The sequence below is a fragment of the Carcharodon carcharias genome, chromosome 15 (genome assembly GCF_017639515.1).
Source record: "Carcharodon carcharias isolate sCarCar2 chromosome 15, sCarCar2.pri, whole genome shotgun sequence".
In the NCBI taxonomy this organism is placed as follows: domain Eukaryota; kingdom Metazoa; phylum Chordata; class Chondrichthyes; order Lamniformes; family Lamnidae; genus Carcharodon; species Carcharodon carcharias.
The window spans coordinates 136,264,612-136,278,250 of NC_054481.1; the positions used below are offsets into that span (position 1 = coordinate 136,264,612).

Sequence of the window (13,639 nt, forward strand, 5' to 3'; positions counted from 1 at the left end):
TGTACCTTGCTCGTCCTGCTTTCTATCCTTATTCAGCACATTCCTTAGATAATATCATCACCTTCAACACTTCTTTTGTCTGTGACATCTTTTGGTTATCTCCACCTATCACTGGCCCTCTATCCAGCTCCAACTATCCTACCCACCCCTTACACCAGCTAATATTTCACCTCTCTTCTATTTTTACTTAGTTCTGCTGAAGAGTCATACAGACTCGAAACATTAACTGTGTTCCTCTCTACAGATGCTTCCAGACCTGCTGAGTTTTTCCAGGTACTTTTAGTTTTGTTTTGGTTTTCCAGCATCTGCAGTTTTTTTTCTTTTACTTGCTTTTATTTTCTAGTCCTCTCGAAATAAATGCCAACATTGCATTTGCCTTCCTAAGTACCGACTCAACCTGCAAGTTAACCTTAAGAGAATCCTGGACCCCACCACCCCCAAGTCCCTTTGCACTCCAGATATCTGAATTCTCTCCCTATTTAGAAAATATTCTGTGCCTCTATTCTTCCTACCAAAGTGCATGACCTCACACTTCCCCATGTTATATTCCAACTGCCACTTCTTTGCCTATTCTCCTAACCTGTCCAAATCCTTCTGCAGCCTCCTCGCCTACTCCACACTACCTGCCCCTCCACCTATCTTTGTATCATCTGCAAACTTAGCCAGGATACCCTCAGTTCCTTCATCTAGATCATTAATGTATAAAGTGAACAGTTGTCGTCCCAACACTGACCCCTGCGGAACTCCACTAGTCACCGGCCGCCATCCTGAGAAGGACCCCCTTATCCCCACTCTCTGCCTCCTGCCAGACAGCCAATCTTCTATCCATGCTAGTACCTTGCCTCTATCACCATGGGCTCTTATCTTACTGAGCAGCTTCCTGTGCTGCACCTTGTCAAAGGCCTTCTGGAAGTCCAAGTAGATAATATCCATTGGCTCTCCTTTGTCTAAACTACTTGTTAACTCCTCAAATAATTCCATCAGATTTGTCAGGCATGACCTCCCCTTGATGAAACCATGCTGACGTTGCTCTATTTTGCCCTGCACTTCCAAGTATTCTGAAATCTCATCCTTAATAATGGACTCTAAAATCTTACCAATGGCTGAGGTCAGGCTAATCAGCCGTTAATTTCCCATCTTTTGACTCACTCCTTTCTTAAACAGTAGGGTTACTTTAATGATTTCCCAGTCCTCTGGGACCCTCCCTGTCTGGAGTCTTTACCTTCTTTACCGCCTGCAGCACCTGCATGCTTACCTTCAGCGACTGGTGTACAAGGACACCCAGGTCTCGTTGCACATTCCCCTCTCTCAATTTATAGCCATTCAGATAGTAACCTGCCTTCCTGTTTTTGCTGCCAAAGTGGATAACTTCACGTTTATCCACATTATACTGCATCTGCCATGCATTTGCCCACTCACTCAGCTTTTCAAATCACACTGAAGCATCTCTGCATCCTCCTCACAGCTCACCCTCCCACCCAGCTTTGTGTCATCTGCAAATTTGTAGATATTACATTTAATTCCCTCGTCTCAATCATTAATATATATATATTGTGAATAACTGGGGTCCCAGGACCGATCCCTGCGTACCCCACTAGTCACTGCCTGCCATTCGGAAAAAGACCAGTTTATTCCTATTCTTTATTTCCTGCCTGTCAACCAGTTTTCTATCCATCTCAATACACTACCCCCAGTCCCATGCACTTTAATTTTACACACCAATCTCTTATGTGGGACTTTGTTGAAAGTCTCCTGAAAGTCCAAATAAACAATATCCACTGGCTCCCCCTCATCAACTCTACTAGTTAAATCCTCGAAAAATTCCAGTAGATTCATCATGCATAATTTCCCTTTCATAAATCCATGCTAACTCTGTTTGATTCTGCCACTGTTTTCCATGTGCTCAGCTGTCAAATCTTTTATAATGGACTCTAGTATTTTCCCCACTACCAACATCAGGCTGACTGGTCTATAATTCCCTATTTTGTCTCTGCCTCCCTTTTTAAATAGTGGGGTTACATTAGCTGCCCTCCAATCTGTAGGAACTGTTCCAGAGTCTGTAGAATCTCGGAAGATGACTACCAATGCATCCACTGTTTCTAGAGCCACTTTGTTAAGTACACTGGGATGTAGATTATCAGGAACCAGGGATTTATCGGCCTACAATCCCATCAATTTCCCCAGCATCATTTCCCTACTAAAAGTGATTTCTTTCAGATCATCACTAAACCCTGTGTCCCCCAACATTTCTGGTATGTTATTTGTGTCCTTCTTTGTGAAGAATGAACCAAAGTGTGTATTTAGTTGGTCAGCCATTTCTTTGTTCCCCAGTATAAAACCCCTGTTTTTAATAGTGAGGGACCTACATTTGTCTTCACCAACCTTTTTCTCTTCACATACCTATGGAAACATTTACAGTCAGTTTTTATGTTCCCTTCAAGCTTACTCTCATACTCTATTTTCCCCTCTTAATCAATCCCTTGGTCCTCCTTTGCTGAAATCTAAATTGCTCCCAATCCTCAGGTCTGTTGTTTTCTCTGGCCAATTTGTATGCCTCTTCCTTGGATCTAATACTATCTCTAATTTCCCTTGTAAGCCCTGGTTTGGCCACCTTTCCTGTTTAACTTTTGTGCCAGACAGGAATAAACAATTGTCACAGTTCACCCATGCGTTCTTTGAATGTTTGCTATTGCGTATCCACCGTCATCCCTTTAAGTAATTTTTCCCAATTCATCATAGCCAACTCGTGCCTCACTCATACCATCGTAGTTTCCTTTATTAAGGTTCTGCACCCAAATCTCAGAATCAACTACTTCACTCTCTATCTTGATGAAGAATTCTATCATATTATGGTCACTCATCCCCAAGGGGCCTCGCACAACTAGATGGCCAATTATTCCTTTTTTATTACAGGGTACCCAGTCGAGGATGGCCTGTTCTCTCGTTGGTTCCTCAATGTATAGGTCCAGAAAAAACATCCCGTATACACTCCAGGAATTCCTCCTCCAAGGTATTGTTACTAATTTGATTTGCCCAATCTACATGCATATTAAAGTCACCCATAATTACAGACATTCCTTTATTACATGCATCTCTAATTTCCTGTTTAATGCCATTCCTAACATCACTACAGTTTGTGGGTCTATATACAACCCCCACTAACGTTTTTTGCCCCTAAATGTTTCTCAGCTCTAACCATACATTCCACATCATCAGAGCTAATATTTTTCCTCACTATTGCATTAATTTCTTCTAAGCATACTAAATGGAGGACGAGGCAACCATGGCTGACAAGGGAAGTCAGGGACAGCATAAAAGCTAAAGCGAAACAACACAATGCGGTGAAGAGCAGTGGGAAACCAAGGGATTGGGAAGCCTACAAAGACTAACAGAGGACAACTAAAAAAGAAATAAGGAGGGATAAGATTAAATGTGAGGGTAAACTAGCCAGTAATATAAAAGAAGATTGCAAGAGTATTTTTTAGATATATAAAGGGTAAGAGAGAGGCAAAAGTGGACATTGGGCTGCTGGAAAATGACGCTGGAGAGGTAGTAGTGGGGAACAAAGAAATGGCGGAGGAACTGAATAGGTACTTTGCATCAGTCTTCACAGTGGAAGACACGAGTGACATCCCCAAAGTTCAAGAGAGTTGGGGAGCAGATGTGAGTATGGTAGCCATTAACAAGGAGAAGGTGCTAGGAAAACTGAAAGGTCTGAAGGTGGATAAATCACTTGGACCAAATGGATTACACCCCAGAATTCTGAAGGAGATAGCCAAAGAGATAGTGGAGGCGTTAGTGGTGATCTTTCAGGAATCATTCGAGTCAGGAAGGGTCCCAAGGGACTGTAAAATCGCTAATGTAACCCCACTGACTAAGAGGGGAGTGAGGTTAAAGACGGGAAATTAAAGGCCGATTAACATGATGTCGGTCATTGGTAAGATTTTAGAGTCCATTATTAAGGATGAGAATTCAGAATACTTAGAAGTGCATGGTAAAATCAGGCAAAGTTAGCATGGTTTCATCAAGGGGAGGTCATGCCTGAAAAATCTGTTAGAATTCTTTGAGGAGGTAACGTGTAGGTTAGAAAAAGGAGAGCCAATGGATGTTATCTACTTGGACTTCCAGAAGGCCTTTGACAAGGTGCAGCACAGGAGGCTGCTCAGTAAGATAAGAGCCCATGGTGTTAGAGGCAAGGTACTAGCATGGATAGAAGATTGGCTGTCTGACAGGAGGCAGAGAGTGGGGATAAGGGGGTCCTTCTCAGGATGGCGGCCGGTGACTAGTGGAGTTCCACAGGGGTCAGTTTTGGGACCACAACTTTTCACTTTATACATTAATGATCTAGATGAAGGAACTGAGGGAGCATCCTGGCTAAGTTTGCAGATGATACAAACATAGTTGGAGGGACAGGTAGTATTGAGGAGGCAGGGAGGCAGCAGAAGAATTTGGACAGGTTAGGAGAATAGGCAAAGAAGTGGCAAATGGAATACAACGTGGGGAAGTGTGAGGTCATGCACTTTGGTAGGAAGAATAGAGGCATAGACTACTTTCTAAATGGGGAGAGAATTCAGATATCTGGGGTGCAAAGGGACTTGGAAGTCCTAGTCCAGGATTCTCTTAAGGTTAACTTGGAGGTTGAGTCGATAGTTAGGAAGGCAAATGCAATGTTGGCATTTATTTCGAGAGGACTAGAATATAAAAGCAGGGATGTGTTGCTGAGGCTTTATAAGGCTCTGGTCAGAACACATTTAGAATATTGTGAGCAATTTTGGGCCCCATATCTCAGGAAGGATGTGCTGGCCTTGGAGAGGGTCAGAGGAGGTTCACGGGAATGATCCCAGGAATGAAAGGCTTAATATATGAGGAACATTTGAGGACTTTGGGACCATACTCGATGGAGTTTAGAAGGATGTGGTGGGATCTGATTGAAGCTTACAGAATACTGAAAGGCCTGGATAGAGTGGACGTGGGGAAGATGTTTCCATTAGTAGGAGAGGCGAGGGCACAGCCTCAGAGTAAAGGGAAGACTTTTTAAAACAGAGATGAGGAGAAACCTCTTTAGCCAGAGCGTGGTGAATCTATGGAAATCATTGCCACAGAAGGCTGTAGAGTCCAGGTCATTGAGTGTATTTAAGACTGAGATAGATTGATTCTTGATTGGTAAGGGGATCAAAGATTATGGGGAGGAGGCAGGAGAATGGGATGGAGGAACTTATCATCCATGATTGAATGGCAGAGCAGACTCGATGGGCCGAATGGCCTAATTTCTGCTCCTATTTCTTATGGTCTTATGGTCTTAAGGCCACTGGACATGGAGTTAGGTCAATGGCGTTGATGCTGGGTCAGTGCGGGTTGTATCAGTTTGGTGTGGGTCTGGGTCAGTGTGGTGTGGGTCTGGGTCAGTGTGGTGTGGGTCTGGGTCAGTGTGGTGTGGGTCTGGGTCAGTTTGGTGTGGGTCTGGATCAGTGGGGTGTGGGGTTGTTTCATTGATTTGTGGGCCTGGGTCATTGGGGTGTGGGTCTGGGTCAGTTGTATGTGGGGCTGGGTCAGTGGGATGTGGGTAAGGGGAGGGTAAGGTCAGTGGGGCGTGAGGCTGCATCAGTTGGGTGCGGGGGGCAGTGCTGTGTCAGTGGGGTGTGTGTGGCTGCGGCGGTGGGGAGTGGGTGTGAGGCTGGTTCAATGGAATGTGGGGTTGGGTCAGTGGGGTGTGGGTGCGGGGCTGGGCCTATGAGGTGTGGGGCTAGGTCAATGGGGTGTGGGGCTGGGTCCGTGGGATGTGGGTAGTGGGGGTTGGGTCAGTGAGGTGTGAGGCTGGGCCTTTGGGGAGTAGGTGTGGGGCATGGGCTGCGTCTGTGTGGAGAGGCAGAGTTAACCTTTTGGGCCAGATATACGGTCAGAGCTGCTAATCATGCCCAGCATGTTCCGTTTAAATTTCAGATTTACAGCATCTGTGGTATTTTTTCTTTTATTTCGGAAATAGATAGAGATTGGGGTTCTTTCCACTCAAGACAAAGAAAGTCAATTTGACATTTCTTTCCCTGATAGTATTAATGGAAAATTCTGTTGAATTTAAGACCATCTTTCGGTGAGTATATATGTCCGGTTCAAATGAGGGAAGAGAAGCTGCTGGTTACATGGGGAATTATGAGAACGGCCAGAAAAATGGCTCAACGATGTTGATAAAATTTTTAGCGCCTAGTTTTCTTGATTGTATTCTGAGCAGTATGACTTTACAGATTTTTCCACCAACTGGATGCATAGCGTAAACCATAGGATGGGAGATGTGTCACAGCTCTCCACGATTTAGGAATTTATTAACTTATTCCCAGGAAGCGCCAGGGGAGTGGAGTGGAGAGGCAGGTAAAATGAAAGTGTGGAAGAGATTTAATGTGAAGGGGATACTGCTGGTCCTAAACGTTTCAATTCAGAAATTAGCATTTTGGGAACCTTTCATGAGCTCTATCTGCAGCTCTATTTCATTTGTAAATATACTTACATTTATTTTGTTCTGATTAAAGCAAAGAGATTTCTCAAAGGACAATTTAGGCTAAATTGTTCGATATTTGCTGTTCTCCTGATGCCATCAGAAAAATAAAGAGCACTATTTAAGATGGCTAGTGTCAAAATCACACTCGGGGCAGGCACTCAGCAGTGATAACATATGTTATGTGGCTGTTATTTCCAAATTTTCAGAAGGCAGAAGTAACGGAAGGCCCTGACATTATTATTCATTGCTGTTTGATAAATATGTATTTCAGTTTATGGTCTAAACTGTGACATACCAGAAAGTTTAGTTTAAAAATTATGTCCTCAAAAAACATCATATCATGGGACAAAACAAGAACCTTCTTGCCAAAGTCTTGTAAGTATGTGGTCCCATCGCCTCTCTCAGTTTGAATATAATGAATGAGGTGAATTTAAGAACACAAGGAGCAGGAGTCGGCCATTCAGCTCTTCGAGCCTGCTGTGCATTCAATGAGATCATGGCTGATCTTCAATTCAACGTTTTGTTTGCTGCGCTATCCCCGTATCCCCTGATGTTTTGGCATGCAGAAATCTATCCAGCTCAGCCTTGTACCCAATGTCTGACCGTCCACAGCCCTCTGGGTCATAGAATTCCAGAGATATACCACCCGCTGAGTGAAGAAACTCGTCCTCATCTCAGTCCTAAATCCCCTTATACTGAGACTGTGTCTCCTGGTTCTAATACCGCCGCCCCCCTCCCCAGTCACAGGAATCACGAACCTACATCTGTCCTGTCGAGCCCTTTAAGAATTTTGCAAGTTTGAATGAGATCACGCATTATTGTTCAAAACTCCAGGGAATGAAGGCCCAGTCTGCTTAATCTTCCTTCATTGGACAATCCCTCCAACCAAGGACTTAGCTACATAGCTAAACAGGTCTATCAGCTACCCATTTGCTGGTGAATTCACTCTAGAATCATAACGTTATAGAATGAGATAACAGGAAGGCGGGCAGACATCTCATCTTACTTCTGCTCTTTAGCAGACCCTTATAATTAGATCCGTCGTCCGCTGTCACCCCAAGGCCAGGGAAAACTAATCCCTTCAAATATTTATCCTTTTCTCTTTGGGACGTTACTATTAATTCTTTTTCCACCCGCCTTTCAGACGCTGTGATCAAGATAACAGCATATCACTATGTAAAACATGTTTCAGCATGCTGCCTGTTTGCTGAACTAACCATTTTCTGTCTGTGTTGTCCGGCTTCCAATCCATCTGACATTCCAATTATTTTCATTGTTTATATTATCAGAATCGTTCGTGGATTTGACACTTTTCTCAGATCGCACCCTCAAGTTCTCTGCTGTAAGGAAAACAGCCACAGGTCTCCAGTCCCTCCACAAAACAAGTGTCACACATTCCCAGCACTATTCTATTAAATTATTTGCACAGCCTCTTTAAGATCCTGGTATCCTTTCTGAAATGTCGTCACCCAACTGAGTCAAAAATAGTGGCTGATGAAGCTTTTGGAAAGCTTTCTTGTTTGCGTAACTTAATCAGCCAAAACAAAGCGAGGATGTCGTCTGTTTGTTGAACCTTGAAAGGTCAGCTTCAAAGATCAGTACATCGATGAGACCAGGTCTCTCTACTCGAGCACCATCGCACCATTGACTTTAACTCCTCTTCTTCCCCACAGCATACATCATTTCAGACTTTGCTCTGATAAATTGTATCTGCCATGTTTCTGCCCATTTCACCTCTCTGTTTATATCCGCCTTATTGCTTACTCCATTTCGGAATTCCGTGTTATCTGCAACGTTATGCCCTAGAGACTTTCGCCTGGTAATCAATACCTATTTAAAAAGTCAATGACTCTATTATCGGTATCTGGAAAAAAACACTCTATATCTACCACCAACATAAAAGGGCTTGCCATCACGGCTCTGTGCCTTCTGTCCGTTAACCATGTTTGTTTTCATCACTGCCTTCATCCCATGGCTTTAATTATGCAATTCGTTTCATTACATGGCACTGTAACAAAGTCGTTTTAAAACTACACAAGGACAATATATGCCATTCCAACTCAATCAACATATCCCAAGATTTCATCAGGTGCAGGACTAATGGAATTTACTGACCGAGGGGCAGTAGTGATGGACTGTTGAACTATCAGAGCATCGTTACTGAGTAAATTCAATCCTTTCAGGCAGCCAGTATAGAGGGGAGTTGTTATGACGTAGAGATACAGCTGTACGACCAGAGGTGCAGGACAGAAGGACTGCTGCACTGTTGGCAAGGGACTCTATCAAAGAGCTATTGACAGGGTCAGAGTTGCGGCAGTAGCGGGCAGTAAGCATGTTATCCTGGAGAGAAAGTAACAACATCGGAGAGGCAGTACTGATGGAGAGCAGAACTGTCGGCTGGCAGGACTGAAACACTTCCTCACAATCAGAAGGGCAGCACTGAGGGAATGCCTCACTGTGTAGATGTGTGCTGAGGAAGTGCTGCAGTCTAGGACGGTGGAAAATGAGTGGAGCTGCACTGCCGTTAGTTCATTACAGAGGTGTCTGGCGCAGCCCTAGGGACGCACTGAGTACCCCAGTATAACACAGGCGAAATTAGAGAAATGCTTAATTAGCTTTAAAACAGTTTTGGGATGCGCAAAAGCCGCATCCGCGCTATATGAATGCAATTATTCCTATATTACATCTCTCATATTTGACATTAAATTACATGATTCTTGACTTTATTAAACTATTGTCACTTTTGTCCCATTTATTAGATCGGACCTGGACTCTGTTTGCAAATACCCTGAGATTCCTGCTGTTTCTCTGAGAATTGTTTGTAGGAAAGGCCTGAGATGCAGAACAGGAAATAGAGAATGTTGGAAGTGTACACTTATTGACACCAGTCACAAGAGGGAGAAACCAATTGTTACCCGGATTTTTACGAATGAAGGATCGAATCTCTGTGATAAGGAACTGAGACATTGAACAAACCAGAAATTCAAAGAGCAGAGAAAGTGAGGGTGTGAGAGAGAATCTAACCAAATACAAAGGCTCACGAGACCAGACACAAAGATCAGGTGGGACCTGTCGGTGCGGGTGGTCGGTTGAATCCCGATGAATGAGCAGCTCCTGATTGCAGCCCGGAACATCACTTTTCAATGCATTGGTGTCTTAAATTTCGGCGCACAATTTACTCAAATTGCTGAATAGCCGTTTTTCAAGAGAAAAAAAATGCTGATTGTACATCTGAATATCAACTATATCTGGTAATCCGGTTTGGTAATTATCTTTAAAATACTGGTGGAAGAACAAGATTGTTGGATCAGCCTGTTTGCTGGCCGCTACACCGGAAATATATCCTGAGCGGTCTCTTAGCGACTTTTCTTTAGCGAGCTTTTCACTGCAGAGGAAATTCATTCACAAACTACGGGAAACCAGTTAAACAAAAATCAGGTTACGATGTGGGATATGTATCCTTGGCTCTGGCAGAAAAGGACTCGAGTTGTTGGAAGGTGGTGACCCTGAAGCTATTGAAGAGGTTGTTTTAAACTCCATCACTATCGCAAACAAGCATAAAGCCGTCACTGAAACGGATTATTTAGCAATGACGCAAGACTGCGACAATTTCGTTAAAAACCGCAAATACATCAGTTTCCCGTTAAGTACAGAGGAACGCGATTTCCCCCTGGCCTATTCCATGGTGATCCTTAGCAACATTGAGATGTTCGAGAGGCTCCTAAGAAGCATTTATGCTCCACAGAATGTGTACTGTGTCCAGGTGGACAGGAAGTCTCCAAATCCATTTGACTCGGCTGTCCAGGCCACCGCTTTCTGCTTCAGTAATGTCTTCATTGCAAGAAAATTAGAATCGGTGACATACGCCTCATGGTCCAGAGTTCAGGCTGACCTGAACTGTATGGAAGAGCTCCTGCAGAGCCCTGTCCCGTGGAAATACCTCATCAATGTTTGCGGACAAGACTTTCCAACGAAAACCAATTGGGAGATAGTCAACAGTCTTATGGCCAGGAACTGCTCGAATATTATGGACTCAGTAGCCCCGCCAAACTACAAAAAGGTAAATGGATCAGCTCATGTCATACATCTATCCAGTGTCCTAGTTTTCCTGCTAACCACCCAACCCACCTTCAATTCCCCTCTCCCTCTCTCTCCCCCTCCTCGGTTACAATGGCAGTGTTTGATTGGAGACTAACCGTTTTCTCCAAAATATCGTTGCTATTTTGAGCACAGGCATTTGTTCAAATCTGGAAAGGACCACCCTGGAAACTGTGGAAGCAGTTTGATATAAGGAACAAGAGTGCAAGACATATTTGACATATTGGATGTTTGAAACGTGCTGATCGGCGGGTTGCAATGACACAAGAACATAATTAAAGGGGGGAGTAGAAGACCATGCAGCCCATCGATCTTGGTTAACAATTAAATATGATCATAGCTAATCTTAGAATTGAAATCCATTCTTGCTCCCGCTGTCCATATCCCGTAATTCCCGGAGAATCCAGAAATATATCTATCATTGCCTTAAATGTATTCAATGATGATTCATCCACAGTCCTCAGGAGTAAAGAATTCCAAAGATTCACAAGATTTTGAGTGAAGACATTTCTCCTCATCACAGTCCAAAATGATTGGGTTCTTATACCGGGATAGTACCCCTTGTTTTGGCGCCATATTAAAAGCTTTTTGGAAATCCAGGTGTACTACACCAACTGGTTCCCCTTTACCTACCCGACTCGGTGCATCTTCAAAAAACTCATCTCAATTTGTCAACCACGATTTCCTTTTAGTTTAACCAGGGTGACCTTTTCTAAACATACTCTGCTTTTTCAAGAGAATTGTTAAGACTTCCTTCATAATGGGTCCCAGCATTGTCGCATCAACCAATGTAACCTAGCCGGCCTGTCGCTCAGTATTTTCTCTCTTTGTCAGGTGCAGCACACGGTTTCTGAAACTATCTGCTGCATGTGCTTTACTTTCACTGCATTGGCCTGATTTGAACATGGAAACAGACCACATCATTGCTCACAAATGGTGCCCGCTGGTTTGGACATAAGAAAGCAAAAGTGATGTGCTTTTAGCTATTTCCAGGCCTCTGAAGGCCCGGCAAGTTAATAGTTACTGTTTATTCTTTTTTTTAAAATAAACGCTTGCCTTCCAATTGCCGTCTAATTTCCGTCGTATATTTCACATTCCTGAGCTTCCCGGGTGACACCTCAGCATGATTCCTCTCCAATAGGCCATTACCAACATTGCACTGTGCCACCGCCTTGTTGTTTCTCCTTTACTTCCACTTTTCAATCATTCGCTATCAACATGACCTATGCATATTTCATATACAGAAAAAAAGTAGATGAAATATAAATTAATGAGACAATGAAAGTTTGTAGTTGCTGCTGTTACTTCCGATGTGGCTGGAAGATGAAGAGTAAATTGGAAAATAAGAAAAGTTTCTCTTTATGTTGACTTTCAGAGACGATGGGAATTTCATTATGAAATCCGTAACGGTGTCGTCAGAACTCAGCAAAAGAAGAGTTCCCCACCCATAAGCAGTCCCATGTATGTGGGGGGTGCCTACATTCTTGTCACCAGAGAATTTGTGAGGACTTTGTTTGCGAACCCCAAAATCCAAGCGTTTTTCAAGTAGTCCGAGGACACCTACAGCCCCGACGAACACATCTGGGGAACCTTACAGAGGATGCCTGAGATACCCGGCTCCATTCGGTACACTCCACGACACCACAAGAGTGACCCAGTTGTTACCCGAGCAGTGAAGTGGCCTTTTGAGGCTGGTGATGTAGCGAAGGGAGCCACATATCCGCCTTGCACAGGAAGGTACCGCCATCTAATCTGTGGTTATGGGTCTGGAGATCTACCCTGGATCGTCCAACAGGAACGTCTGTTCGCGAACAAGTTTGATCCGCAAGTGGACAACACAGCTGTGCAATGCATGGAGGAATATGTCCGATACAAAGTGATTAATGAAACACGGTCTTAAGAATAAATGGGTGTAAATGAACCTAACGAAGAAGGCAGGATTATAACATAGAATAAATAACAATTTCGGATTGAGGCAATCTGCTGAATAATAATGCAGGACGATGTCAGATATGAACTGAAAAAAGTAGCAAGACATATTATTAAGTAAACCTGGGTCAAAATATTGGAACTCCATTCCTATTAGTGCGGTGGTTATACATATACCATGTGGTCTGCAGCGGAACAAGAAGGCGGCTCACCATCACCTCCTCGAGGGCAATTAGAGTTCGGTAATAAATGCTGACCTAGACAGCGATGCCCACACTCCGTGAAACAATAATGAAAGCTGGAGATTTCTCATCATTAGGGCTGTAGCAGTGGAAGTATCATTCATTCAAACTGGTGAATTCCCAGGAACTGAATCCTTCAATCGAATTATATTATTCACAGCTACAGTACCAGAAATTCCTATGTTGTACATCAAAGCAATCCAAAGCTGCTGTGGCAGATATATCAGAGAGGTTGTTATGTCCGCATGTCTGGAACTAAATACACTTTAATATACGAAATCATTCGACTATTTTTATAAAAGCCCTAGGTATAAAAATAATCTTCTTCGTAGTTGTTCTCAGTGATAATACATTGGTACATATTTTATCATTGGGCTCTCATACCATTCACGCTCTCTTTATATTTAAATATATATTGCTTCCAATGCTCGTCATTTTTCATTGCTTTATGAATTACGGATTTTCTATGATAAATGCGTAAACACATTTTGATATGGGAATTAACTGTAATTATCTCACTATATAACATGGATTTTCGGCTTTGGGATCTTTATTCTATCGACAAGTCACGACTCAATCATTTCTTTCAACTCTTCCTCTCTTCCGAGGGGAGTCGACTTTCAGAACAATGCTGACGACATCTTGCTCCCACACTTACACGTAACAACAATTGATATAGACTGTTGTAACTTAATTCTGCAGCCGTCAAAAATATTTTGATTACGATTATGATCACTTGTGTCGAGTGTGAATTGTGTTGTATGGAAATAAATACAAATTCATTCTGCAGCTGCATGAATATAGCATGTGACGCGTGAAAATGAGGATCAAACATATTTGTGGTGAATGGATCGAGCAGCGGAAGAGAATCATGTGCTGC

The 13,639-nt window shown here is 43.2% G+C and overlaps 1 pseudogene; it reads left to right on the top strand.

Moving 5' to 3' along the window:
- Window positions 1-6,830: 6,830 nt before the first annotated feature.
- Window positions 6,831-12,488, top strand: LOC121288489 (annotated as a pseudogene).
- Window positions 12,489-13,639: the final 1,151 nt, after the last annotated feature.